Consider the following 27,828-nt stretch of genomic DNA (forward strand, 5'->3'; position numbering starts at 1 on the left):
AATCGTTTTTTCTTCTCTTTTTTTACCTCTCTTCGTTTTAAACGAGCGTTCATTTCGTTCGGGGAGAGTGAATTTTTCGAAACGAAACAATCGCGAACGCGAACAAAAGACTTTCGCGAGATTCGTCAGAAACTATCAGTTTAAAATTACGAAATTACACAGGCATCATTGTCCCGTCGACAGGTCGTTAATTAGAAAGTCAGATATTTAATTTTGTTTATACCGATACGCGGTTGGTCCGCTTGATCTGTACAGTTACTCACCATTATTCCCCGGCAAATTCCCGTAAGGAGAAAGCTGAAAAGCGACGAAGAAATTGTCTCCGGCGAGGAGTGGATCGCGGTATGGCGCGTTCGTGTGGCCAACGAAACGAAGATCGGAGCGGGAAGATGGTGAAAAAAAGGTAAGTAAGCCAGGTGGGAAAAACGGGCGGTAATCGGAAGACGAACGATTCCTTGATTTACCCGGTCGGCTTGGAAACACTGTTTACCAGCTGGTCGGTGAAAGAACGGGAAGGAGACCTGGAATGGTAATGGTAATGGTAATGGTACCGGTGCAGAACGTCGGGAACGCGGAGTTCGTTTCTTGCCTCGTACCCTCGACGTCGTCGAGTTTGTTCTTCTTTGTCGTTTGGATACAGTTAAGGGAACACCGAGATAAAATTCAGTCCATCGATTCAAGTCCCACAGTCCTTGATATATTGACGATTATATGAACGATCGTTTCCAATTATCGCAATTATTATCGGAACTCGATTTTACTACCGTAATTTGTCTCTTTGTTTATTTGTCATGTCGTTAGATAAGGTTGTTGGTTAAAGCTTTTATCTTTTCGAGCAATCTGACAAAAATTGATGACCGGCAACATATTTGATGACTCGAACATATTTCCATTAAATTTTCATTACATTTGAAAAATTATGTTTTAATTATCGTTAGAACGGACATTTTGATTTCACTATCGCGACATTAGTTTGGCGCCACTTTTTCCACAAATGTAATGGCGTAACACGTTGCACAAATGATAAAGAAATCGAATTTGCACTCGTATATGTTGTACATCAATGTACAACAGTCGTAAAAACAACGGACATACGTGTTGAGAATTTAATACGTTTCGAGTAATTTTCGCAATTATCAATTATTCAGTTAACGTATCGTATAACATATCGTATACATGTACGAATAAATTGATTTTTGGAAGAAAATATTCATCTCACTTTCGTAGTTTTAATGCACGTAACTAGAATCACTGACCCAATATCCCAGTATCCCACGAAAATCACTAATTTTATTTAATCACTGTTGTGATATTCGTCCGTAATCTATACGAATTAACACTATTTAAATTTAATCGAGAGCGAGGGGGACAAAACGCGATACGACCGAGACGAAATTCATTTCAAGCGGTTCGGTCGGCTTCCAGATGCGGCGCTGCGATCGCGACGTTGGAGGTTGTGGGTAGTCGCGAGCGTGAGTTCAGGCCGGTAAGACGTATTTGTGGTCGTCTCGTGTTTGTGATATACGTCAAACGCGCGCCTCGGCGCGAAAACGAGGGTGTCGATTTAACGTTGCTCGTGTTTTAAAGTGTTTTTACGGAAGTGCTAGTGTGACCGTCCAACGGACGAGTAGTGTTAACGAACTTGATCGACTAGTGAAGAAGAACTCGATAGAAGAAATTGAACAGCGCATTTCTCACCACTCCCGAACGAATTTCGTCGAAACGTCAGTTTCTTCGTCAGAAGTGAGTATCTTTGATCTTTCCTAGCTCGTATTATTCGATCGTGACACACAAACACGAAGGTATCGTCACTATTGAATTCGATCAATGAATTGTTTCTGGTTTTTCGTAATTTAAAAAAACGACTCGCGTCGATAACGTAGAGTTTTGCTGCATTTCGTAACGATCGTAACGACACGTCTTTTTATATGGTGTTTCTATTATTCCGACTTTTTTTATCGACGTATTACATAAATTTCTCTATCACCGACAATCGCAATTATTTCATCATCGACAATCGTAATTATTTCACAATGTGGTATAGCGTAGTCATCAATCGATTCGAAATGCGCCGAACGTTCGCGATTAATACGTCGTAGATCGACCTTCCGTGTTTTGTTTGATATTTCCGTTTCCATAGAATTTGATGTTGTTGGCTAATCAATGCTTGTAATTGAGAAAATCAAAATGTTTATTCCGAAATGAAAAAGAAATTTGACGAATTTACTAATGGCTATCGTCAATGCGTCAATATCGCTCTCGTTTATCGCAGCAATTTTTTTTAGCAAATTTAACCATCGATTCGGACTATCAATTAATACAAAATGGAAGCTCTTGAAAATGTCGATAGTTTAGTCGGATACAAGCGTGGTGTAATAATCGCTATTATATTTCGCAAAATGTATTTCGATTTTACGAAATTTTATTTTCTCGAAAACGTAACTCCATTTTGTCAACACGCGACAATTGCGTCTTGGAATCCACTAATTTTCGGCCAAGGATATTTCGCTGGTAAACAAATGTTTTTTGCTATCCGGTGACGAGTCGCGCGAGCGTGTAACTCAAATAGAGCACGCTTTTCTCGAAGTATATTGGCACGTGTAACGTTTCCCCTGCATATATGTCTGACAACAGGTTTTCGTGCATGTAAATATTTATTTTGTTTACGTAACGCGTCGAAGGCTGATTGCGTTCGATGGGACATTCGCTTCTTTTTTCCCCTGTTCTGTTTTTCACGTTTCAGTTGCACACATATTATATCTTTGTTCGTTTTACAATCTAATCGTCTCGAAATAAAAGAATTCTGGGAAGAGGTTAAAACGAAATCGGCGTATCGAATCGTATCGCGAAATCATGCTCGTTTCAAAGAATTTCACAGAGACTCGAGACTCGTTCTACACCTACGCCGCAATCGTGGAGTATTCGCTCGGCGTAGATAGTCGTAAAAGACACGGTAGAGGTTCGTCGACTCGAGGTAAAGTCATGCGCAGCGTGGTGTCGTGTCTATTTAGAATTTCAGCGAGATCCGTTGTTGAATTCCGGCACGAGCGGTCGTATTTCACAGAGAAGGGCTAGGGAGACGTGTAACGGGTGTCGAGAGAGGATTTCCCTAGCGCGATCTCGTTAGTATCTCGATGAAATATACAGGTGCAAAGTAAATGCCGCGCGCATTTTTCCGTTCGCCGGTCAGATAAGAGGAGTCTTGTGCCGTTCGTTGCTGTTTATGCTTCCACGATGGAGGTCGCGCGTTCTCGCTGGATCAGAGGCTGACGGAGGAGGCGTTATTTCTTTCGCACGAACAATCCTTTTTCCATTTCATTTCCTGTTTGTTCGTTGCTTGACATTCGACCTCCTCCTCGGCGGCGATTATCCGGAGACATTTTAAAAAATCGCGCGAGACATTTGCACGTGAGTTTGCGAATTTTTCGATTCGCTAGTCGCAACGTTGCAAGAAATGACGGGGCGAGAATTATTCGCGTGGCCATTAGTCAAAGCTCGCGTACTCGCGTACATCGTCGATCTGAACGGTTGGATGCGTGGATCGTGGCTAATAAGCGCGATACGTGGAAAAAGCAACGAAATATATATCGTTGACACGAATCAATTGGCTTCCGTTCATGGTTCTCGCGGCCACGAGTCGAGCGTAACGAGCAAACCTTTCAGACGTTTTACACGCGGTACGAATAGACGTGCTCGTAACGCTGGTAATCAGTGATGTAACCCGGCGGCTCTCTCTCTCGCCGTCGACGACCACGAACAGCTGACAGCATCGCGGAAAATTGGCGAGGATGAGTCGTCCGATCGAAAACGCTTATAATGCCGATCCCCGTAATTTCGTCGCGGTTAATTGGCAGCTTTGAAAAACATCCCTCCTCTCCGTTCACAACCGATGATTCACGCGAATGACTTTTTCTCGCAAACTCGACTCGATAAGCAGCGCATGCTTGGCAGAAAAAAAAAAAAATGAAACAATGGGGCGCAATTCAGATAAACCGAGCGTTTCTCGGTGAATCGGTATCAACGAAGGGAGACTGTCGTTTCCTCCGCTCGATTTTACAAATTACTCGAAAGGCGTGGAGTCAACCGCGATTTCCTTCCGCGCTTATCATTATCGCTCGTATCGTCCGTGATGCGAGGAGGTGCGCTTTGTCGTTCGCGGTCTATGTCATAATCCAGATATACGGTGAGATAATGCGACGACACGATGCCGGTATTTGTACAAATGAACAACACTTCGCTGCGTGCTATGCTAGGATGATTTATCGTTTCACGGCTCAAGGATACTCGTACCGTGCCGCCTTATCTTGGCCAATTATGCCCGTTGATAACAAGGTGGAGAACAAGACGCAATAAAGAAGTTTCGTTTCGTCGATTCGTCGGATTAGAGTCGGTCGATCTCTCGGTCAAGCCTCGGCTTTCGTCCCCGCTTTGAAACGTCTCGAAATGATCCCGATGAATTATGGAGCGACTGTGGTCGGCCGCGATTTTTCCATTCGCGGTGTTTCTCGATCGGGAAGATTGGCTCCCTCCATCCTTGATATCACTTGCGTCAAAACAAACGTGTTGTCCTTAGAAGAGGAGGGGGGAGGGAGGGGAGGAAAAATTGACAATTACACGCTCACGGCGATCGAACGCTTCGTTATAGCAGGTTGTCCGCTCTCGTTGCTCGCATCGGTTATCACGGTCAATAGCTAAAAATAAGCGCGCACGTCTCTCTTCCGGTCTCGATTATCGAGCTTCTCGAGCCTGTTTATCTCTAATATATTTCTCTTCGATTTTGCGCGTCGTGTAACGCGCGTCATCGATAATAATTCCCTCTTTCTCGCTTCTCTCTCGCGCGCACGCGTCTACGATAATACGTACTAGCCCTCGTCGTCGTCGTGCCTCGATTTCGACGAAGAAAAGAGTTCTTTGACACCTCTCCCCCATCCTCCATCGCCTCGACCGTACCCCGAGTCCCTTGAAAAAAAGGGTTTGTCTCGGGGTAGCGTTTGCATAATACATCTTTCGCGGGTCGTTGTCCTACGAAATTGCTCGTAAACAATAAAGCGACACGCGACAAAGGATTACGGTGAATGGCACCCGCTCCCCTCCCCCTCCCTCGTCTTCAAAATTAATCGACTCCGTTCCGTCGATGCGTGCTCTGCTTGCACCATTTCGAATGCTTCTCTGCCTAGTAAACAGAAAGAAGGAACGATAGTTTTTTTTTCTTTTCTTTTTTTTTTTTTTTTTAGAGAAAGAAAGCTCTCGAAAGCGTAATATAGAGATATTAAAAAAAAAAGGGTGGATAAAGGTGGAAAGGAGGTGGGATATTTCTTCCTTTTTTTTTTTTTTTTTCCCAGAGACTTGGCTTGGAATTTGAAATTGAATCCAGCGCGATATGAAAGATCGTGGATGGTGGTTGAATTCGAGGAGGGGAGGAGGAGGAGGAAGAGGAGGAGGAGAAGAAATAAGGTCAACGCAGCTGTTTTCTTCCGATATTAAAACCGGCAGAGAAAAGTTGGCCGCAACTATCGCCGCGGAACGAAAAAATTCTTTTCTCCAATTTTTCCACGGCGAAATTTTCCAGACACCGGTCGGCCAAACCGTCCGCTCTCTCAAATTGTATTTTGAATTCTATTCACGAAAAAGAAGAAAAAGACAAATCGGCGCGCATTTCCTCTCGTCTCTCTCTCTCTCTCTCTCTCTCTCTCTCTCTCTCTCTCTCTCTCTCTCTCTTTCTCTCTCTTTCTCTCTCTCTCGACTCGGCTCGGCTCGGCTCGGCACGTCGCAACGTCGTGGCCCTTCCCCTCCGACAACCCCGTCCTCGGTCCAAAATCAATATAGGCGCCGCTACCGGCGGCGACGCCACCGACGTCGTTCCACCCAGGATTTTCCACCCTGCGTCCGCCTCCATCTTTCGTTTCCTTCGCCCGCCGGAACTCGTGCCGCGCGTTTCTCGCCTCTTCGCCCTTCGCCTTCTCCATCTTTATCTTATCCCCTCCCCTCCAAGCTCCAAGATAATTCATCCACGACTCGTCGAAATTGGATTTGCCGAGTCGAAAAATCCGGTTGGTGTATTTGACGCTGATTTGATTGACGTTTTCCCTCGATCTCGATCGCGAGCGAAATATTTTTTTTTTTTTTTTTAATTTAATTCTCTATTGCATTCCGTTCCCGATTTCAAAGGTGTATTTTCTACGCGAAACATGTACAGAAATATTTTAAAAAAGAATGCCGTTAGAATGCTGTTATTATTTATTATCATGACGCTTGTTTTAAGTAGACCAATATATTTTTCAACTGGCCATCAAAAATTCATGCGATGGAGGATCGAACGAAGTTTATGAGAAAATAAGTTTGAGAAATAACGGGAAAGGAAGATAAGCGGATATTTTTTTTTTTTGATCGATCGGGTTTCGGTATCACTCGGACAAACGGCTTAAATCGATCTCGAAGCCCCGCTCGTACGCGAAAGAGCGGAAAGTCGATAGCGGTGAACCCTAAGCGCGGAAGCCTATTGCATTCAATGGCCCGATCCTCCTCGCCGCCAGATGCTATCTCTCTATATTCACCGATGTTCGTCCAGTGAAAGCATCTTGTCGCGTCCTATTCGACGCATAATTGCCATTGTTGGCCGTCCTTCGTTCGCCCTAACATTTATCGTGTCCCGTTCCTTCTTTTCCTCGCGTCGTTTCACCGTCCGATGCGAGATATATCCCTCTCTCTCCCTCCCCCCCCCNCCCCCCCCCACTCCACTCGCCGCTTTACGGCTTCTGTCGCGCCTTCCCGTCCATCCCGTTTTTCTTCCTTCCTTCTCTATTCTTTGCGCGCGTTTCGCTTTGCCTCGCTTTGTGTCGATGTATATCTTTCGATCGATGCGAAATTCGGTCGGTAATGTCAACGCGCGCGTTCTCGCTTTCTATCGTAAATTCTTACGCTTACGCGTACAAAGGCAGTCGAATATATAAGAGTGAATAGAACTCGAGCATGTAACGCTCGAACGGCGGAGACGAAAAGTTGGCCGTTGCCACGTTTATCGATCACGCAGCATTTTCCCAGCTGACGCCAATTGGCCAAATCGCGCTCCTCTCCCCTCTCCCCTGCGATATCGATGCTGGAATATCGGGGTCGTTGCACGATTTTCCACAGGATAATTTATTACGGCCGCTGCGTTTCGCAGTCGCGACGGGGTTGGCGTAAACAACCTTGCTTCTCCCCTTGCTTTCCCTCTCCCCCCCTTTTTCTTCCCATATTCCCGCAACGAAAAACGTAGGGTGGAAATGCAAGGAAAATAGATCGATACCGAAAGGATATCTTGTATCTCTTTCTATCTCTCTTTCTCTCTCTGTCGCAATTCGAGATATATAATTTTCTCTTTAATTTCTCTTTCGTCTTTCTCCGATCTTTCGATTCTCGAACTTGTCTCGAGCGATTGTTCTTCTTTCGGATACCCTTCGAAATTTTCCTCGCAATTTTTCTCCCATCGTGTTTTCCGCGGTCGTGTAAAAAAAAAAAAAAGGAAGTAAATTTTTCTCCCCCCTTCCGGTACTTTCCCGTTCGTTCACTCTCGTCGAGTTATTTTACCTTTTTTTTTTTTTTTTTTTTTTTTGCAACTCTCGATGCTCGAGCTCTTTGACGCCCCCGCCGAGTTTTCCCTTCCACCCTATATACCACGAATCCCTCTTCACGGGTGCTCGATGATGCGTACGATGCACACGATCCCAGTCCTAGTCAACCTTTACGTCCGAGCATTTTTATAGCACCGTTTCCAACCCCTCCTCCCCTTTCCGTAAACCAACCAACCAACCGCTGTTCCACCCCTGCTGCTAAATAGCAGCAGCTTTGATCGAGGGTCGGGTCGAAATTCGCCGTTGCTCCCACGAAATATTAACACTCTCCGCTTCCTCTCTCTCTCTCTCTCTCTTAAGAAAGAGAGAGAAAAATATCGCGAAATGGGTGAAGAGGAGGCTCGACCCTAATTCTTCTTCTTCCTCGTTTGTTTTACCCTACCTTCGAAACGAAGGCAAAATATTATTTATATCACCATCCCTCTCTCTCTCTCTCTCTCGTCGATTCGTAATTCGTCGATCCTTGGATAGGAAATTAATATACAGGATGGAAGAGAAAGTTGGCTAGTTTGTCTATTTTTCTTTCCCCCCCTCCCTCCGTCGAATAATCGTTCCTTTTCGCGGCGGCGAAAATTACCGAAGTTACCATTGGAAGAAACGACGAGACGACGGGACGACGGGACGTCGATACCGGTCAATCGTGTCCCGCGTCTCGCGGAAGTCGGATGGCCATCAATTTCTCGGCTCGCGAGGGGGAAGCACTTACACACGCACGCATACACACGGCACGAAAATGAACGACGCGGCAACACCGGCAACCCTCTAATCCCCGTTCAAAGTTTCGATCGATTAACGCCAACCAAAGATCCGATTCCTCTCCTTCCCTCGCACCCTCTCTCTCTCTTTCTCTCTCTCTCTCTTCCCTCCTCGGTCATTTAGGATTATCCGTATAAATCGTTGATTCGTTTTCGTTGATTAATGGAAAATGAAAGGTATTGATGGAAACATGTGTTCTAAGGTATCGATCCCAGGAACGACACCCAGTATGCAGTGTATCTTATAAACAGGAGGAGAGAGAGGGCGACTGGCGTAACGAGTTGTCGGTAAGGTATAATAAAAACGTAAGACCGATACGGAAGCGTTGCATCGGGAATTACGTCGATACGGCGATGTCAATGCACCCGTGTGCCGGCCGGCCGGCCGCGCACGTACGTAGAAAAAGCCGTCGTCCACCGGTCCAAGCTGTTGCCGTTTCGGATGCGGCTTCGGTGGCCTCCCCCTCCCCCTCCCCCTCCCCGGGCATACGCCAAGCCTTTTGCACCGGACAAAAACCCCGCGCGGGACAATAACCCTGAATAAATCACTGCCCTCGATCCCCGTCCCCGCCTTCCCCCTCCCCCTCCCCCCTCTCCCTTAACCAGATTAAACAACGCCTTCCACTTCTCCTCCTAATCTTACGGATCCAAGAGCGTTATATCGCCTTCGTCTCGATTCCTCGGCTCTTCGAAACAATTCATTCTTTCTCTCTCAGTTTTTCCACGTTCTCTCTCTCTCTCTCTCTCTCTCTCTCTCTCTCTCTCTCTCTCTCTCTCTCTCGCTCGCAGGAGAGTGGAGACAACAATTAAACGGGAGACAGTTTAAATGGAAATTCGCGGTGGAGGCAGGGAGGAGAGAAGGGATCCTCCTCCCTCGAGGAGAGCTGCCGGAGTTACTCCAACTCCTCGATCGATCGATAAATCTTCGGCTACGGTTAACGCGCCGCGCTGCGGACGCGCGGGCGTCCAAGTTTCGGCGGGGCCAAATTTCAATTCGCTCCCCGCAAAACTTCGATCGAAGCGTTCGATAGTTCGAGTCGAAGGATATAGAGTCTCGATACGAGTCGAGACGCGGAGGAAGGGAGGGGGGAGGGAGGGAATAGGCGACTCGTTGGAATATCGGCGTACCGCATTCCGCGGCCCAGTTTTCCCTCCTCGTTCCCTCGAACGAGGTCCATTTCTATCAGCTGGAGGAAGCAGAGAATGGAAGAATTGTGGAACGATTTTATAATTGTTGATAATAAGATCGTTTCGATTCTTCTCTCGCAGGGGAGAAAGTTTGTACCGGTTTGAGAAAATTTGATGTGTCATCTCATCGAATTATATTCCCCTGATACAGAACTAGAAAAATTTTTTATTTAAATAATTTTGGGAAAATATAATTGGACAAGAGATGATGCACGAAATTTTTTCAAGAATTTCCGCAAATTTTTATTCAATTTTACGTTTTTATATTAAGATAATATAATTCTGGAATTTAACATATTTATACTTTTTATTTTTTTTTTTTTAATTCTTTTCCTTATATATCAAGAATTAATCATTTTTGGACATTTTAATTCTAAGGAATTAAGAAAGAAACTATAAAGAACTATTAACGATTTATAAAAATGTGTAAGGTATCTCGCATAATTTATGAAATACTTTGTTTGTTTTTTCTATTATTAAGAAATGTTTCAGATGAAAGTTTTAAGGGGTTATTGTAAAAAAATTATTATATTATTAATTTTTAGATAATAGATAAATACATAAAGAAATCAAATTTATAAGTGACTTTGCAACTTCTAACTTTATTCTTTTAAATGAAATTATTTTTCAATATACGAATTAAATGCACCTTGCTATTTTCTATAAAAAAGTATTATATACCAAGATCATACTAGTAAAATTAGTAAAATAATACCGAGTTTTACGAGTTTTATGGTCGAGTTATGCATTGCACGAACGAAGAGTCTCGTTCGTTAAGAGAGCGACGCGTGTCATCGATTTCCGTTAATCACCGTATTCCACGATATACTCGGGATTTAGAGGAAGCTCCCCTCCTCGAGATTTGACAGTGATCGAAACAGAGGAGAGAGAGAGAGAGAGAGAGAAAGAGGACATTTAAGGAGGGTTGTTCGATCGCCTCTATGGATTTCGGTTAATTAGAATATTTTCGGTTTCTATCCGCGTCCGGCAGATCCGGCCTCCTTGCGAGCAACCCTCGCCTCGCGTAGGTGGGACCGGTTTCGTTCACGCGTGCGACACACGGCCCTCGCCGCATCGGTGTATGTAGGACTCGGTGTACGTACGAGAGCGGAACTAGTTCGTTCTAGGCGAAACGGTCGGGGCCGATCGGTGGAAAGGAGAAAGATGCCTGCCTTCTTCTCCCCTTTCCCTCTCGTGGCCGCTCGTCGAGCGCATTTGCCTTTCACGGCTCGCGCTCCAACTTCCATTGAAACTGCGCGAGCCTTCGTCCGCTTTGTTGCTGCTGCTGCTGTTGTCGTCGTCGTCGTTTCTTCTTTTCCTTCTCTCCTCCTTTCTTCTTTTTCCCCCTCCCCTCTTTTTCTTCCCCAGACACGAAATGAATCCTTCACGGTACATATACCCCCGCACTTTCACGACGATGCACGACCGAGAAAAATTCATCTCTCCCTAATTGAAATGTAAATATTAGCGTTCTATTCGAAATTTCGTTCGAAAGTATTTTTTTTATTGAAAGATCCGTTTTTAAATTAAATCTCCCCTTTTTTCCTTTGTTTTTATAATTTTAATAGAGAGAGAGAGAGAGAGAGAGAGAGAGAGAGAGAGAGAGAGAGAGAGAGAGAGAGGCTTCAGGAGGGCGGTGTTCGATCTTCCCTCCCGCGGGCGGATTATGTTAATTGAACGTAACGCGAGAAGCCGTGGGAAATTAATCGCGCCTCTTGGCCGCCTCGATGGCTCGTTAATAGTGGCGCCACCTTCGCCACTTTCCCCCTCTCCCTTTTTTACCTCGTCCCACGCTCCATTCCCCTTCCTTCTTTTCAACCGAAGACGCGATTCTCTCTCGATCCCATCGTCTTTTATCATCATCTTATATTAATTGTCAACCGAAGCAAAAACTTGGTTTTTAACGAGGGAAAGGCCAGCTCTTTGGAAATATTCTTTATTCCCGACCACATTGGGGCATTGTATCGTATAAAAAGGATCCACGCGGAGGAACAATCGTGGTCCTCCATGATCATCGATCCTGGGTGGGTATCCCCCCTCCCATTCTACTGTCGCTCTTCTTGCAACGACCAACTTCGAAAACGAATCCCCTCTCCTCCTTCAATGCGTTGCTCCGCACAGTTTCGGAAGAGTTTACCTAAAATATTCTCCTCTCCCCCCCTCGTCGAGCTTTGCTCCACTCGCTCGCATTCTCGCACGGCCTGGCCGTGGTTTCTTTTCCGGATCTCCTCCTCGTGGGAGTTGATTGAAATTCCCACCTCGATATGGGCAAAAAGAGGAGAGAGAGGGTATTACGTCTCCGCGTTCGAGGCGGGATACCGCTAAGCGTAGTCGTCCATCGTCGGGCCAAAAACGACCCGTCAACTTCCTGCACGGTTATTACCGGCGGGCGAGGAACGCCGGAATAAATTGACGTTTTTTCGTTTGGCGGGCCGTGACAACGGCGGACCGCAGAGCGTTGCTGGGAGGAACGCGGATATACACACGGTCGGCCCAGGTAGTCAAACGCCTCGGTTAAACCCTGATTTATCGCCCCGAGCGCGCTGCTGCCAAATTGGCAGCTCCGCGAATCCGCGCCCCGCTCCGGGATTCCTTCGAATTTTCGATAATTTCCGCTCCAGACGCGAGATCCTCCTCGTCGTCGTCGTCGTCGTTGCGATTTCCGTATCGAGAACAGGGACAAGGGTCCGCCTCTCTCTCCTCTTCGATTCGCCGTTTTCGAGATTCTCCTTCTCTTATTTTCCTTTTTTCTCTTCTTCTTTTCCCATCAATACTCAATCTTCACTGGACTCGAAACGAAATTCAGCACGGTCCTGTAAACAGCATTTTTTGTTTTCGATGGGGGAGAGAGAGAGAGAGAGAGAGAGAGAGAGAGAGAGAGAGAGAGAGAGAGAGAGAGAGTAATCGGTGGGAATCGGCGGTTGGACGCGGAGGCAGGGTTTACTACGTGGCAGGTTTGGTGTGGACGCATGCAGCGCGACGATGACGCAACGTGGAGTTACAGCTTCCGCGACAATGTACCCTATAGATTCGCTTAACAGCACCGGAAGCTGTAATAATTCCGATGATGATGCGCGCTCCCTCGTTCATCGAGCCGCGCTGCGCTCAATTGTAAAACGTAAACGAGATCGCACGAAACACGAGCTACGAGCCAAAACTTTCCATCGAGCGTGAAGTCGTGACACGGGTGAGTAAAATTGCGATACAGGTACGTTTTCACCGACACACAAATTCCTCGAATTAATTAGAACACGCGGCCTGCCAATGTCGTTATTTTAAACATTGCAAGTTTTGCAATTCGCACTTCGGGGAAATTGATAATCGAGGAAAAATATGTCGAGCGAGTCGATCAGATTAGAAAATTTATTTGTTCGATGTTTCTTTTTATTATATTATACGTGTACGATAAATGGAAGAGCGTGTAAATACGCGCGAGTTTTCAAGGTTAAGGATAAGAATCGATCGTCGGATTTTCACGAAAGATATAAATTATCGCATCGTTCCATGTATCTGAAGGAAGCGATTAATGGTTTGTGTTATACGTTCGAGCACGGAGCGTTTCGATTCGCTTCGTTTCAAAGCTAAAACGGCAACGTTTCTTCGATATAGCGTATATAATATTGTTATTATTAATACGCGATAATTATTCCGAAATTCTGATCGAAAATAATATTTTTAAATTCAGTATAAATTGTTGGAACGAATACGATAGTTTAAATCGATACATTCGCGTATTTCTTTAATATTTCTTAATATATACTATAATTAATTAGAACGAAACACTCGATCGATCCAAAGTCAAGACTGGTCTCTTCTCAAACATGTTTCGATCAGAGCTGATCGTAACGCTTCGTTCTATAATCTTCAGAGAATATTTTGCTCGAAACGAAACGAATCGGAATTCTGCGCGCTTGAATACGATTGATAAACCCTTGACAAATCCTCGAAGGAACGAAGAAAGATAGAGACACCTCCGCGAGTAACAGCCAGCTCGAACCTATTTAACGCATTTTATTCCGTCCATTGAGCCGCTCCATAATTTAATCCCCATCTCTCTTCCTACTACTGATTCGACCAAGAGCTGTACGCCAGTGAAACGCCATGCCACCACGTCCATTCACCACTTATAACCAGAGCGAAACGCACCGCGTAGATGCGACAAATGCGTGCACGCATCCGTCCGTCCATTCCGTCCATTATGTTATCAGACGATGCAATTGCCAATTGGCCGTATCGTCGTTGAACTTTCTCGACGCGATTGCCTTTGAACGAAGCCCCCGTTCGAAACGTATATAGTTCGATCCTTCTTCGTCCAAAGTATTTAAAATTGGAACGTTTCCTCCTCCACTTTCGCGTAAATTATTGAATAAACGAGGAGGAGCGTTGACTCGTTTCGAGAGCGACAGGAAATCGGAAAACTAGTTTCGAGATAAACGTGAAATCTACGACGCGATGGAAGCGGAAAATGTTCCTGCGAGTTTGAGCTCTCCCTCTCTCTCTCTCTTTCTCTCTTTGATGGTAATGGCGAGTGTCGACGGATGGCTCGATCCGAGTAGAGGAAAACGCGAAACAAACAATTCCATCTATTATGGAGTCTGGCGCACGAATAATATATTTCAAGTCAGATGCATCCAGAGTATCAATGTAGCGAGGAAGCGAGCATGGGATTAAAATTGATTCCTGGCCACAAGAATTTTCTTTTGCTTTTTTTCCTATTATTATATTTCTATCCTGCTAAAGAGTTTAATTCGAAACTAATAGTATAAATCTTTGGAATTAATTTGCACGCCTTAAACGGATGATTCCCCATTCGTCGTTCTACTCGGCCAATTACGGACGAGGAACGAACCACGGATTCTTGAAAGTCATAGTTGGGAAAAAAGTCAGTAGAATTTGCTCGTAGATGACCGTTATCCACGCGTACGTAAGTTTGCTCTTTTTGCCGCGAGAGGGACAAAAAAGACGATTGGACGGTTAGGCGAAATGAGCATGGATACCAATAATTCCGCGTGATCGAAGGACGGAACGGTGGAACTCGAGAGTCGCTGTAACCCGACACTGCGTGTATTCTCGATCGAGCCCGGTACTTTTGTCTAACGCCTATGAGAGCCGTCACCGCGAGCTTTGGTCGTCGGCCAAACGATCTAAATGTAAACGCTCGTGGAAAAAGAAAAGAGCGATGAACGTGTCGTTTTCGAATCTGTGATCGCGACATCTCTCCCTCGTCAAATATTTTCGGCCGGTTGGAACAGAGAGAAGAGTCTATTGGAGAAGAAGGAAGCGAAGGAGGCAATAATTAACGTGGTGCAGGGATGCACGATCGAAGCGTCAAGGATCGCAAGGTAATTGCAAGGAGGTCGAGCAAGTTCACGGTAGCAGCACGGGACGAGAAGGTTACTGTTACTTTTCCTGGTCGACATCTCCTGGCCGCAGTCCCTTGCCCCCTCGTGCGAGATTCCCTCTCTCGGTCGCCGCATCGGAACGAACTCTCTCGTAGTCGAGGGAAAAGAGAGAAAGAAGAAGAAAGGAAAAGGGAGCGAGAGGAAAGAAGCGGCGGACGGATGATTGGCTCGTTTCTCGAGATAGCCGGTCGGTCGTAGCGTTCGGTAACAGAAGAAACAGCGGCAGCAGAAGCATCGACTCTTCTGGGTTGCACAAGTTGCGGTACTGGTCTAAAGGAATTACCGTTAGAAGAGCTGCACTCGTCTTACGTGCTTCTAGCCTCTGTTATACATATATATATATATATACATATATATATATATATATATATATATATATATANTATATATACATACATATATATATATATACATATATATATATAATATAAATGTATACGTTTCTTTCCATAGTCTGCGTGCATCGGCCAACCGAACTTCTCTGTGACGCGATTCCACGCTCTGCGAACCATATACAAGGTGTCTGTCGCAAACTCGGTCTCGACTTCCATTTCCGATCGATCCGCGCGAAATTGGGTTATGCCGGAAGAAATTTCATTTACAGGATGTCGGCACGGATCCCGGATATCGCCGATCAAGATTAATCCGTTCGAGGACTCGAGACGAAATAGGGTGGGCCTAAACTGGTTACTATCGTTACTTAGACTGGAGGATCACGGCTCGAATGATACGAAATTGGATTCGAAGCCTGGATGGATGGTAACCCGAGGAATATGGACGATGACGAGGCCGGTGATCGAAAAAAACGTTCGTCCTCTTAGCCCGATTGTTTTTGCGCCGTTTATCGAATTATATAAAGTTGGATATAAGAAAGAAGCGTGTTTCTGGGATATTGGACTGCGAAAGAACGGTCGATAAGTTGGAAGGTATTAAGGATCGTAGCGAAGTGACGCGAATGTTCCGCGATGGAATGGAAGGAATTGAGCGAGGAAAATGGAGCGTTGCATATCCGTTCAAATTGAAATTCGTTCCGTTTCGTTGCGATTTGGGTTAATTAAAGTTTTCTAATTTATTCTCGCGAGATGGCAGCACATGGAAAATGGCTCCGATCGATTCTAAAAATTCTAAGCGTTAAAACCGTTAAAACGATCGCCCGTTATAATGGCCGACGACTCGCCAGCCGGATAACTTGGATGCCGTTAATTAACGCGAAAATAGATCCCTTCGCGGCGTAACGGTCGATCGATCCGCGAGAATTTAAACCGATCGATTCAACTTTAAATACCTTTGATGGAAGGCGGTATCACGAACAGAGAATTAATTCTTTAATGGCCTCGGTTACCATACTTCGCTTTCCACACTTTCGAACTACGTTGAACAATCACGTTTTAACGTGGAAGCGAGCAAACTTCTCTATCGCGAGACGGGAAAAATACACGGGTATATATATATATATATATATAGGTATGCGCGCGACGAATGGATGGACAAACGCGAAGCCAAGGGGAATCGTGACTCGAATCGCGCGACTTTGCTGGAACGAAACCTGTTCACAAACCTGGACGAGAGAAAAGAATCGTAGAAACGTAAGATCGTAAAAGGGAAATGAACGGAAAGAGAAAACGAAAGAAAAAAAAAAACGGAGGATGACCAGAGTGCGAGCGATGCTCGTGCTACGGGTTTGTTGGTTCGGTTCTTACGGTTCGAGTACGTTCGGTGTACGCAGTCTCGAGTCTTTCTCTCCTTTTGCTCCTCGCGCCCCTGACCCTCACACTTGGCCACTCGGTCATTGCGAGCCGAACAATGAACCGTTTCGATATACCTTACCTCGTCGGAGCGCGTGAGCGCTCTCAGCTCATCTACGGCGCTCGTGTATACTCGTCTTATGGCTCGTCTCTCTCTCTCTCTCTCTCTCTATTACGTTTCGTACGTCACCGCTTTAATTAGTACCGGGATCTGAACCACGAAACTACCAATTGCAAACGCGTTCTGAATTCTTTTCGTACGAAGATCTTCAACCGTGTCTACGATCGTGGATGGATTTTGCTCGTTCCTAGTTCGTTAACTAAAGGGGATTCGTGGATAAAAATCTAGCAACGAAAAAGTTTCGAAACAACGTGGCGCCTAGCCTCGTGGAATTTTGTTTCTCGTTTGGCACAATTGCCAATTGAGTTTAAACCGAGCCAAGGCCCCTTCGATTAATAAACGCTCGATCGAGCGAACAATCGAGCAACCAGAAGATGTTCCGTAAGCGTAATTTCGGTTACAAACTGTAGCTCAACGTTTAACCGCGCGCGTATAGAGAAATTTCGTACGATAACTTTATTCTAAAATTTTTATTCTTTGCGAAAGCGGCGAAAAGACTGTTATTACACTTTTATCTAAAAAAAGAGAAGAAAAAAAAAATAAAAATCGAGTGATGCGTGGTAAAAAACGTTGCATAATTTTTATCGCGAAAGACGAGAAAAATTTTCCACGTGTTCCGCTTTCCTGTTAATAATCGTTCGATTCACCGTTATTTACGCGCCGTGCTACGGTTCTTTCATCTTGCTCGAACCACGATTGACCCCCGGACTCGGTCGTTTATCCTGATAAACTTTTAATCCCCCTCCCCCTTCCGGAAACTGGTCGATATCCTTTGCGGTCGCTTTCTCCATTAAGCGAATCGTTCACGGCGCCCGGTGGTCATTTTTTCTCGGTGGCCGTTCAACCGCGACCGACCGACCGTACCCCGTAACGATGCACCACCACGGTAAATTGTGCCCGCGACGATAAGTTATCCCGGTCACGATGCGGGGAAATAATTTGCCTTCGGGACGAGGCGGTCCCCTCCGTCGAGTCAATCGAGACTTGGATCCCTCGATACGTGATTGTCGCTCCGTCGATACTGCTCATCGATCCACCATCGTTTTATTAATCGTACGAATCAACCGGCGTTGAAACGTTTCGAATCGAATTTTTCGACGCTTCGACGCTCGACGCGACACGTTGGTCGTTGGACGAATTTCTTTCGTTGGTTCGAAGAAAGGATCGTTAAAGATAACTTACCAATTAACGTACACTTTTTTCTGCCTCGCAGAAGGAAAGAAAGAGGAGGGAGAAGAGAGGGGTCGGGCGAGATCCAAGTTCGTATAAGCCCCAACGATTCCAGTCGAGAAGTTAACGCTTCCCAACAGGACTGCGACGGAGGAGTGGAAACGTTGTACACCCAGGCGCGTGTATCTCATATGTAATTAGCGCTGAACCGCATACGCATCGTGCTAATTCCTACCTCGAGCGTTTACTACTTACTTAGCCGCGTGCTACGCGATACGCGACGCGCGCGGTACGGAAAATTTACACTGTTACAAACGAGTTTTCACTCGACACCCCTCAGTGTTTCCTCAAGCTCCCCCCAAATTAACCTCAACGCAACGTTACACGCCACGTTCTAGTCACTACCTGTACTGTATCGATTCGCCCGATCGTCTCCGGTTCACTTGGAAAGATCTACGACGCGCGAATACCTCGTAATAACGTCTCCAATACGGAGAGCAACGCGCTCGGTTAATTAATGGACCGCAATACGCTTTTGCGTACACGAGGATACGTTTACGCACCGCGATGCAATTAAAGAGAGGGCGACACTCTAGAGAAGTTCTCACGCGTCTCTTCCTACCATAGAATCGAACACGCGATATCGAGTAGTGTCGATCGAAGGGATTCCGTTGGGAAGAGAAAAATTTCGCTTTGCATTTTTTTCTACTATGCGCGACAAGCCGGAGAGGAGGGATGCGGTTTTTGGAAAAATTCGATTCTAAATCTTACGAAAAATCTGCATATTTACACTTCTTATCTTTATCAGATGACACACCGATAAGATATCAAAGATTTTGTTGCAATATTTTACGAAGCGATAATTATCGAGTTAAAATAAAGCATTGATCGATATGATTCGAGTTTTTCGTCGGATTTTAATATTTTCCTTTTTTTTTAGAAGTCTAAAAAAGTTTTAAAAATTAAAAACCTCCGCGAAACTCGCCAAGTTTCATCTCGATCCGAGTCAAAAGTAACGTTTCCCCCTTAATCGAGGAGAAATTTGTTTTTTGAGTGTTTAATCGATGGTTAAGGGAGAAGGGGGTAAATTTGTCGGTAAATATTTGCCGCGAATCGATCCCCTCGAATGGCGCGAACTCTATTCGATCGTCGAAAGAAGACTTTTTTTCCAGCTACAAAAAAGTAGCTAGATAGTTTTAAACGCATTGGGTTGGATCGCGTTCGCAGGCTGGTTATGCGCGCGCATCCGTTTGCTTTCATCCTGTTTTCGCTCGTTCTATCGCCGTCGGATAAATAAACGCGAGCCAATAAGCGCGCGGCGTTGCTTGAAATTTGATCGCCAACGTATTTCTCCATTCGACCACCTGCCCTCTGTTTCCTCGTTATTTCGGCACTAGAGAGAAAGAGAGAGAAAGAAAGAAAAAGAGAAAGAGACATCGATAAGGTAGAATTCCGTCGAAAGTTCCATACGATATTTTTCTTGGTTTCCACGTTCCAAGGATAAACGGGCGGTCGAGCAAGAGAGCAACGAAAGCGAAATATCGGATTGTCGGATTTCTTCTACCGTTTCTTTCTCTTTCTTTGTCTCTCCTCCACGCGGGTTTCGAAGCTGGGGACTTCTGTCGGAGTGCGCAGATAAGATGAGCTCACCGCGTCCTCTTATCGTAACGCCAACGTTGCTGACGGTGCTTGAGAACAGTGCTCCGGCGACGAATGCAACCACCACTTTGACGCCAACGATTTGAAATCGAACACGATCCCGAGAAGCGGTTCAACGTAAGCAAAAATTGTTCGCTTCGCGCGCTTGCCGAAGCTTCAGTTCTTCCGTTCGCTTCGAACCGAGCGGTCGAATCCGATTCTTCGCCTCGCCCTTCTTTCTTCTCCCGCAATTTGGCCAATTGGATCGATTTCTCAACGATTTCTCAACGATTTCTCAACGATTCCACACCGCGCCATTGTGACGGTAATTGTTTAAGATCCGAGATGAATCTTATTCGCCTCTTCCAGTCGTGATCGTGGAAACGAGGAATGGCAGAATCGACAACTGGGCAATAAGGAACGGACGCTAATAAACAGAGACGTCATATATATAAGTATCACACGCGCATGTCTTTCGATGCTGCAATTAAGAAACTTCTTTTTCTCCTTTTTCGATCACTTTTCGCTCACTAACTCGTTTCCTAATTTTTTTTTTTTTTTTTTCTCTATCTTCATTTTATCCGTCAAAATCCGGTTCGTTACAATCGGTGAACCGCTTCCCTTTCAGTTTCTACCTTCGTAACGATCCTTAACGATGAACGATGAATCGTCGACTCGCACCTTTAGCCAACTGTAATTGCCTTATTTATCGTACCACTCGATACGTTTGCGTCGGATGTTGATTTTGCGCGAGGGGTCGTGTTTCGTATCGCGGTTCACCGAGTCCAGTATATCGCGAGAGGAGAGTATCGCGTTGAAAAGGCCGCAAAGCACAATTGCGCTCGCTTCTCGTTCGCGGAAGTCTTCTTACTCATTCTTCCGCGTAAAAGGCCCGCGCACCTGCACCTAATGACGAATATTTTTAGAAGAGCGAACGTATTGGGCCGAGAAACAACAGTCGTAAATTTTATCGTCTACTGGCGATTATTGTCAACCCGAATAATTTTTCTCAACGTGGAAAACTTGTTGAACGTGAAATTCGAGAAGCGTCCAATTTCTTGGAGATATTTGCCCATTCGTACGGAACACGTGATAAGAATTTATATATAATTTCGTATAATTAAAATTCAAGTTATTATTAATATTGAAATCTGAATAGCATAAAGATATACGAAGAAAGTTGTATATTTCGCTCGAAAGAAAGTTCGTTCTTTTCTTATAAACAGGAAATTCCTCCGCTAGTTAATGATTTTTTCGCTCGATTAATAGCAATTCGTTATCGAATGTAACAAATTTACGATATTACCCGATACTTAACGAATTAACGATTCCAATAATAATAATATATAAGCTGAAATAATTTAATAAGGCGTTCTGAAAAAAATTTCTTTCACGTTGCTTGGTTAATCGCAAGTGTATCGTATCGGTGATCGATCTTTCCCTCGATCCAACTCGGTCTTGATCGATCGATCTCGTTCGATATCGAGGATACAGAGCGTTGGAGAGAATCGTCATCTTTCGCTCTCGTCCAATGTTTTTGAAAAGCGACTCTCGCCATACACCGCCATATTTAATGGCGATAACGGCTCCGCTAACGACCGATCCACGATCACGCCGATCCCGTTTCCTCGGGGCGAATACCGCGCAACGATCGTTTGCTCCTCGCTTATTTTACCTTCTCCCCCTCCTCCCCTCCCCCTCTTCGAATTCCACCACCACCATTTCCACTTTCCTTTCGATCCGTTTTTCCCCGATCTTCCGCGGCGATATCGATTCGAATCGATTTTTTCGGTCGCGCCGATTGAATCCGTAAACCGGATTCGAACGTGTCGCGATTTTCCATTATCGTAGTTGGAAAGAAACGGCGCGCGTGTCTCGTGAAATGAAAACGGTACTTCTTTTTTTATGTTTAGCGATTATTTTTGTGCATCTCGTGACAAACAAACTCTATGGAGAATACGTTGCTCTGGAAAATAGGAACGAGAATCGATCGAAAAGAGAGAAGATTCGAAACAAGCGATTTACGTTTTTCGAAAAGTTTTCGTCTTCGATTCGTCGCTATTTTATTTCAATAGAATGGAAAATCGACGAAATTGACCGAGCTTTCTTTAAAATAATTTCTCGTAGGAGGAAAACGAATTTGCTAAGGAAAAAAAAAAATACTAAAAAAGAAGGATTAATTTGAACAAAGTAGAACGGAAGTCCATATATAAAAATACATGACGTATTTTTTCTTCTCTTCACGCACGATCGCGTTATGCCGTGACGATAGATAGACACGGCGATAGAAAGGAAGCTTATTCAATTCGCATTCCCAGGAAAGGAAGGAAATCGATCGAGAAGCGAAAGATCATTTTTTTCATTTTTCCGAAAAAAAAAAAGAAAAAAAAAAGGAAAACGGTATTCGAAATCGTATCGAATTTATTCTCGCGTGCCGATTAAAGCTTCGAAATCACGAGTGCGAAGTACAAAGTTACAAAGTTCAAGAAAGAGAAACGGTTGTGGTTACAATTCACCGGTCGCCAGTTTACGATCGAAAACGGGCACGCGTTTTTTCCACGCTGTTTTCGAGAAATCGGGTTGAAGCGAGTGTCTTTTTATTATCCGCGACGAACGGAAATAATCGTCTCGTAATTACGCGAAAATTTCGAACGCGGGATCTCCTTTCTCCTTCTCGAATTATCGAGAAAAAAAAAATCTCTCTCTTGCCCTCGTTTTTCCTCGATGCAAATTCCGATCTCGAAAGCGGAAAAAACGTCGTCACCCACTCGAAAACCAAACCTTTTTATTTCAGAGCGGATCACATCAACGAATATCTCTCGAACGAATTTTATTTATTTTTTTTTTATCCGCGATCGTCTCTCGATCAGTTCCAGATACCCGGGATCATTAGAAACGCGTAGGATCGTAGACAGGATGCGTTTGGAGAGGAGAGATCTCTCGCCGCAGAATCTCGAATCTCTAAATGTAGGCGTGTACACACTCGTTCGCATACCAGGGCAAGCGCGCCAGTCGCACTTATTATCGGAGATTGTACGTTGTGGCTCTCGTTTACATCTTACGCTCGGCCTCGCGAGGAACGCGTGCTGCTCTACTATACCTCCCCACTCCTCGCCCTCTTCCCCCTCCATCATGCTCGCGTATCGCCGAACGTAGCCGCAAATCTAAATTAGCCGCGCTTTCGAACTCGCCTCGATCCAAATAAAATAATTTCCCATTTAATTTTCTTCTTTCTTCTATCCCCTTGTGAAACGAAACACGCGAAACCCAACGATGTCTCGAAACGATTAGTACGACTTTTTTTCCTCTTTCTCTTTCTATTCCTATTCGTAATTTCTTTTCTAAACGACACTTTTTTTGTCCTCTTCGCTCTCTTCGCCCAATTTTTCGTTCTCTCTTCTCCCCGTTTCTTTCCTCTTCTTCTTCTACTTTTTTCTTTTTCCTTTTTCTCAAGAAGACGCTGTCTGGGACTACTTTCAGAGTGATCGCCGGAGCCAAGTTTCCCGCGAAGGGAAGAAAGAAACTCTTCGCTTTTTCCCATCCCCGAGCGGGCACCGCAAGTCCCCCGCCTCGTCCATGAAGATGCTCGTTGCTTCGTCGCAGGGAACGCCACTACGTCACAGAATCACCGATATTTAAATATGGGTGGAGAGAGCGGGGAGAGCAACGATTCGTCGTCCTCCGCCCGGCGTGATGTGACGTAGTGGTTCTCTCTGGGACGATCCTTCCATCGATCCTCCCGCCGTCGTTTAGGAAGACCGTTTCTCATCTCCTCGGTCCAATCGACCGAATCGACCGATCCGAAGAATCGTAATTCCGTAAGAATTGCAACCGTCTTTCCGCCCCGTCTTCTTTCCCGTCTTCTCGGGGAGAAAGAAAGAGAAGCGGTAGGTAGGCGTGGTAGTAGTTAGTTAGCTTGCTAGTAGAAAGCGTCGTATAAATAATACATGCTCGTCGTCGTCGTCGTCGTAGCGTTACCATTTTTCACGGATCGAGTTCGCGTGGAATTTTATTTCGAAGCAAAAAATGGAAAAGAAAAAAGAAGAAGAAGAAGAAGAAGAAGAAGAAGAAAGAAAAGAAGAAAGACTTTCTAGCTACGACACGCCTTTCTCGAGAGAATATCTGGAGTTGGTGATCGTTTCACGCGCATCGAAATTCAGAAGAATCACGATATCTCTCTCGCCCACGCGAGATAATCGACTCACTCCGCTCTAATTTGTAACCGGCCTGATTATCCCTCGTCTTGTTTTCTCCAACTTTTTCCGACCGGTAATCTCGCTCGCTGCCAAGTCGAATCTCGACACGAGCGGGCGGACGTTGCCGCTTGGTCGAGGGTCGCGGCGTGACCGATAGAGCGGAAGCCGAGCGGCTCGAAAAATGATGAGAAACAGAAAGAAAGAGAGAGAGAGAGAAGAAGGAAACTCGTATTTTAAATAAATCTGGAATCCGGTGCGCTATTTATACGTCCACGCTACGGTATACACCTTAGCGCGCGCCGCTTGTTTATTTTCCGTGTTGCGAGCACGTAACTTGCATCACTTCCGCCGCGTCTGCTCGATAGCGTAATCCGTGAACGATAATTAACACGCGCGCAGCGCCTTCCCTCGGCGCACGTGTTTACCCCCGTGCTTTGTAATTCCCAATAAATATATATCCGTGTATCGCCCCCCACCTCTCCAACCGAGTTGAATTCGTAACGCCGTTTCTTCGATTTAATTTGCTTTGCGCTCCAACGGTGATTCTCGAGGGCTCGGTTTGATGCGATAACTCGAGAGGTGATTCTCGACACCGCTTGCCGCAATTCGAACGATATATATCTACGTTCGATTTTTTTAAAATATCGAATAGATTCTTAAGCTCTTCATATATATTATAAAATTTAGAATAATATATCGAATGGATAGATTTTTTTGTCTCAAATTAGACCAGGATCGAATTTTTTTAGCCTGAAAGGAATTTGACAGTCGTGGAAATAGAAATATTATTTTCAAAATTTTTGTGAATGGAATATGATAGTGAAATTCGAGTTTATTAATGTTTATATGATTTTTTGTTTATTGAATAACGAAATTATTTCTATTCATTATGAGATTGATGATAGAAGGAAGGAAAATAAGAAGGTGAAAAATAAGAACAATTAGACAGTGAATGTGAAAGCATGTTATTGGGATTGTAATATTTGCTCCTCACAGTCAAACGACATTTTATCGCGACACTTGCCGTGTCAAACCGAGGACGTATCTTAAAAATTGTTTTATTATTAAAATATTGCGCGAAACAATGATTATAAAATAATTAATATTCGACAAATTATTCTTTTTTATACGTAAAGATTCGTAAAATATTAAAATATAAAAGTTTTATACGTTAATTTACACGTGAAATCGTTTTAAGTTAGCTAAGAAATTCACGAAACGAGAAACTTGTGTGGAGTTGGTTCGGCCGAGCAAAAAAGGCCTGGAGCGCAATAAAAACAGAAGAGGGCGAAGGTAGGTCAATAACACAGGCAACGCAATAGACAGAGAGCACCGTTTGATTTTCGAGCCGCGCCACTTGTTCATAGGCCAACCAAACTTTTCCAAAAGTTCTCGCTTCGAGTTCTCCTCCACTCCTGACTCGAGTAATGCATTTCGAAAACTCGCGATCGGGCAAACACTCGTTCTCGAGTTCTTCATGATAACTGTGAAACGCGTGATGCAGAAATAACGAAAATTCTCGTTTCGAAATTCGGCGGAGAGAAGCAAGAAGTATCGTTTTTTTCCTCTCTTTCGTCTTTTACGATTTAACTTTCGCTCGATATATTCGTATGTATATATATACATATATAGTGGGTAACGAATTATTCGAACGTTTACATTTGCAATTTTTGACGATCGAAATGTACACGTCGAAGAAACTCGTTTAAGACAATGAGATGTGTAGTAGGAGAGAAATCGACTCGAGATTATGTCAGCAAAATTTAAAAATGATTCATCGATTTATGCTGTAGTTATACATTTGTTATATACACACGCTATTAATAGATTGTAAAAGATTGCAATAATATTCGAACGCTGTTGATAGTTGATAACTGATACGTTGTTGATAGTTTTTATACATTTTAGCCAGAAATGTAAACACTGGTACTAAGCGAGAGCGTTTTTACGATCAGTCGATGTCGAGCCATCGTTCCATTAACATGAAAGTGTGTGGTATAATGTTCAAAATGAAAATGTGTGAAGCACAAAAGTGCGAACGAGAAACTATCCTTCGGCTGTATAAGAATAGGAAATATATAAGCGAGATAGGAAAAATTGTAAACAGAAGTCAGTCAGGTTCAGGTCGACCGAGAGAACGAAGGAGAGGGAAAAAAATTATTATTCGCGAATGTATATGTATATATGTATATCGTTCTCGGTTGGAGGAATTTCTAGTTTTCCTCGAGCGAGAGCAATAATATCGTGTGATACGATTGCGGACGATATCGAGGCATTGATCGTTCCTTCGATTATACACCGTTTAGAACGCGCGCTTGCGTGTAATCGATTGGAAAGTGGATCGCCACTCGAGGTGATTAACTCGAGGGAAGATAGATAAAACGAGCGTGCGCGAGTTCCTTTTTTTTTTTTTTTTTTTTTTTTTTTTTTTTGTAAACAAATTTATATCGACGTATCCTCTCGAACGAGCTTCTTATCCCCGCTTCCGTGGAAATTGTAAAAGTGCGGTATCGAGCGAGCCCTACGTATCCCGTATGAATAAATAAAAGTGTACCGTTCACCGTTTCCACTTCCTATTTCCACCCCCATCATTTATTCCGCTCTCCGGCTTTTTTCGAACGATCCTCCAACTACTTCTCTTCCCCTCCCCTCCCTCCATCGTTATGTAAACACATCCACACGCGAAAATTACCCTCTCGTCTCGTTAAAAATTTGCACCAGCCTGGAAACTCGACCTCGCATTCGAGGAGATGAGCAAAAGTTGAAGTTGAACTGGGAAAAGGGATTGGAAAAAAGGGAGGATTGCTCGTTGTTATCGCGTCCCTTGTTCCTCGTTGCGCGTTTCGAGTGAAAATACTCGCTGTATCCTACTCGATGGATCGCAGTCTTTCCTTTTCGTTCGATCCCCATAAATCGCACACCGTTCGATCAACACGTCCCCTCCACCTCTTGTTCGAGCAAACTAGAGGCCGCCTGTTGTTGATAAGCCACCTCTAATTTATTCGTCTCCTTCGCGGTCGTATATTGAAACGGCCTCTTGAGGTAGAATTCGTTTTTTATTGCCTTCGAATATCATCGTATCCCTTCCTCTCTACCTCTCCTGATCGCAAGAGATGACGAACATAAAAAAGACGAAGCAAGCTCGAGTAGATTGGTTTTGAACCAATATTTGTATGGTTTCCGATGATCGGTCAATTTTCGCCATTTCCCTTTTTCGAAATTAACCCTTCGCGCTCGACGATTTTTTTTTTTTAATGAAGGGCAACTCGAAATGCTTTTGCGTTATAGTAAAATGATTTATAAGGAATCACTATTCACGAATCGATGCTGCGCTCTTGTTAATTGGAGATTTAACGAGATCTAGCGTAATAAAGAATTGAAACGCAGAATTGATTCGAACGATAGGACTTAATTGGCCGAAATTATTTTTTTCCAAATTTTGTGTTAACCGCGCATATTGTAATAAATAAATTAAATAATAATAGAAATATGTGTGTTATAAGATAGATTAGAATTAATATTAATATAATAATGGCTAGATTAAAGAATTTGTCCAGTGACGAGCGTTCGGTTGTGCTTGTACATGTATGTACTTAATGTATGTAATTAATTTAAAAAAAAATAGAAAGTTCCTTCTAACAAATTATTACATTTGTCAAATTCTAACACGAATTACTTGACTTTAATTTACAAAAAAAAAATAAAAAAACTTATCGATAATTTCTAACCATTTAAATTAAAATAAATGTTATCAAATTGAAATTTAAACGCTTCTTAATAAATTTATCGATCATTATATATCGATCAGTTCTCTGCTTCTATATACGTATTTTTCTTTAATCTGTTAAACGTTTAAAAAAAGGGATATAAAATTTTAATGATATAAAAGTTTTAACGTATGCTTGTTACATCGAAACAATTATTTTTTTGAAAATGAATTTTGTCCACCATTGCTCGAATGTGCGCCACTCGCGTCTCTCGAGCGCGAAGAGTTAATAGCAGC

At 44.1% G+C, this 27,828-nt stretch overlaps 1 protein-coding gene across 7 annotated transcripts in view; it reads left to right on the forward strand.

Moving 5' to 3' along the window:
• Positions 1 to 1,445: 1,445 nt before the first annotated feature.
• The window catches only part of LOC122717725 (protein shank), a 116,802-nt gene continuing 90,419 nt past the window's right edge, over positions 1,446 to 27,828 (forward strand). For 2 of the 7 annotated variants that reach the window (XM_043942065.1, XM_043942075.1), the window contains exon 1: positions 1,446 to 1,743. The gene's annotated coding sequence lies outside the window, so the exon portion shown is untranslated. The remainder of the gene's footprint in view (positions 1,744 to 27,828) is intronic. The other 5 variants (XM_043942095.1, XM_043942104.1, XM_043942086.1 and 2 more) reach the window with 4 other exon arrangements.

This window comes from Apis laboriosa, unplaced genomic scaffold, assembly GCF_014066325.1.
Source record: "Apis laboriosa isolate Shangri-la unplaced genomic scaffold, ASM1406632v1 scaffold11_cov152, whole genome shotgun sequence".
Taxonomy (NCBI): domain Eukaryota; kingdom Metazoa; phylum Arthropoda; class Insecta; order Hymenoptera; family Apidae; genus Apis; species Apis laboriosa.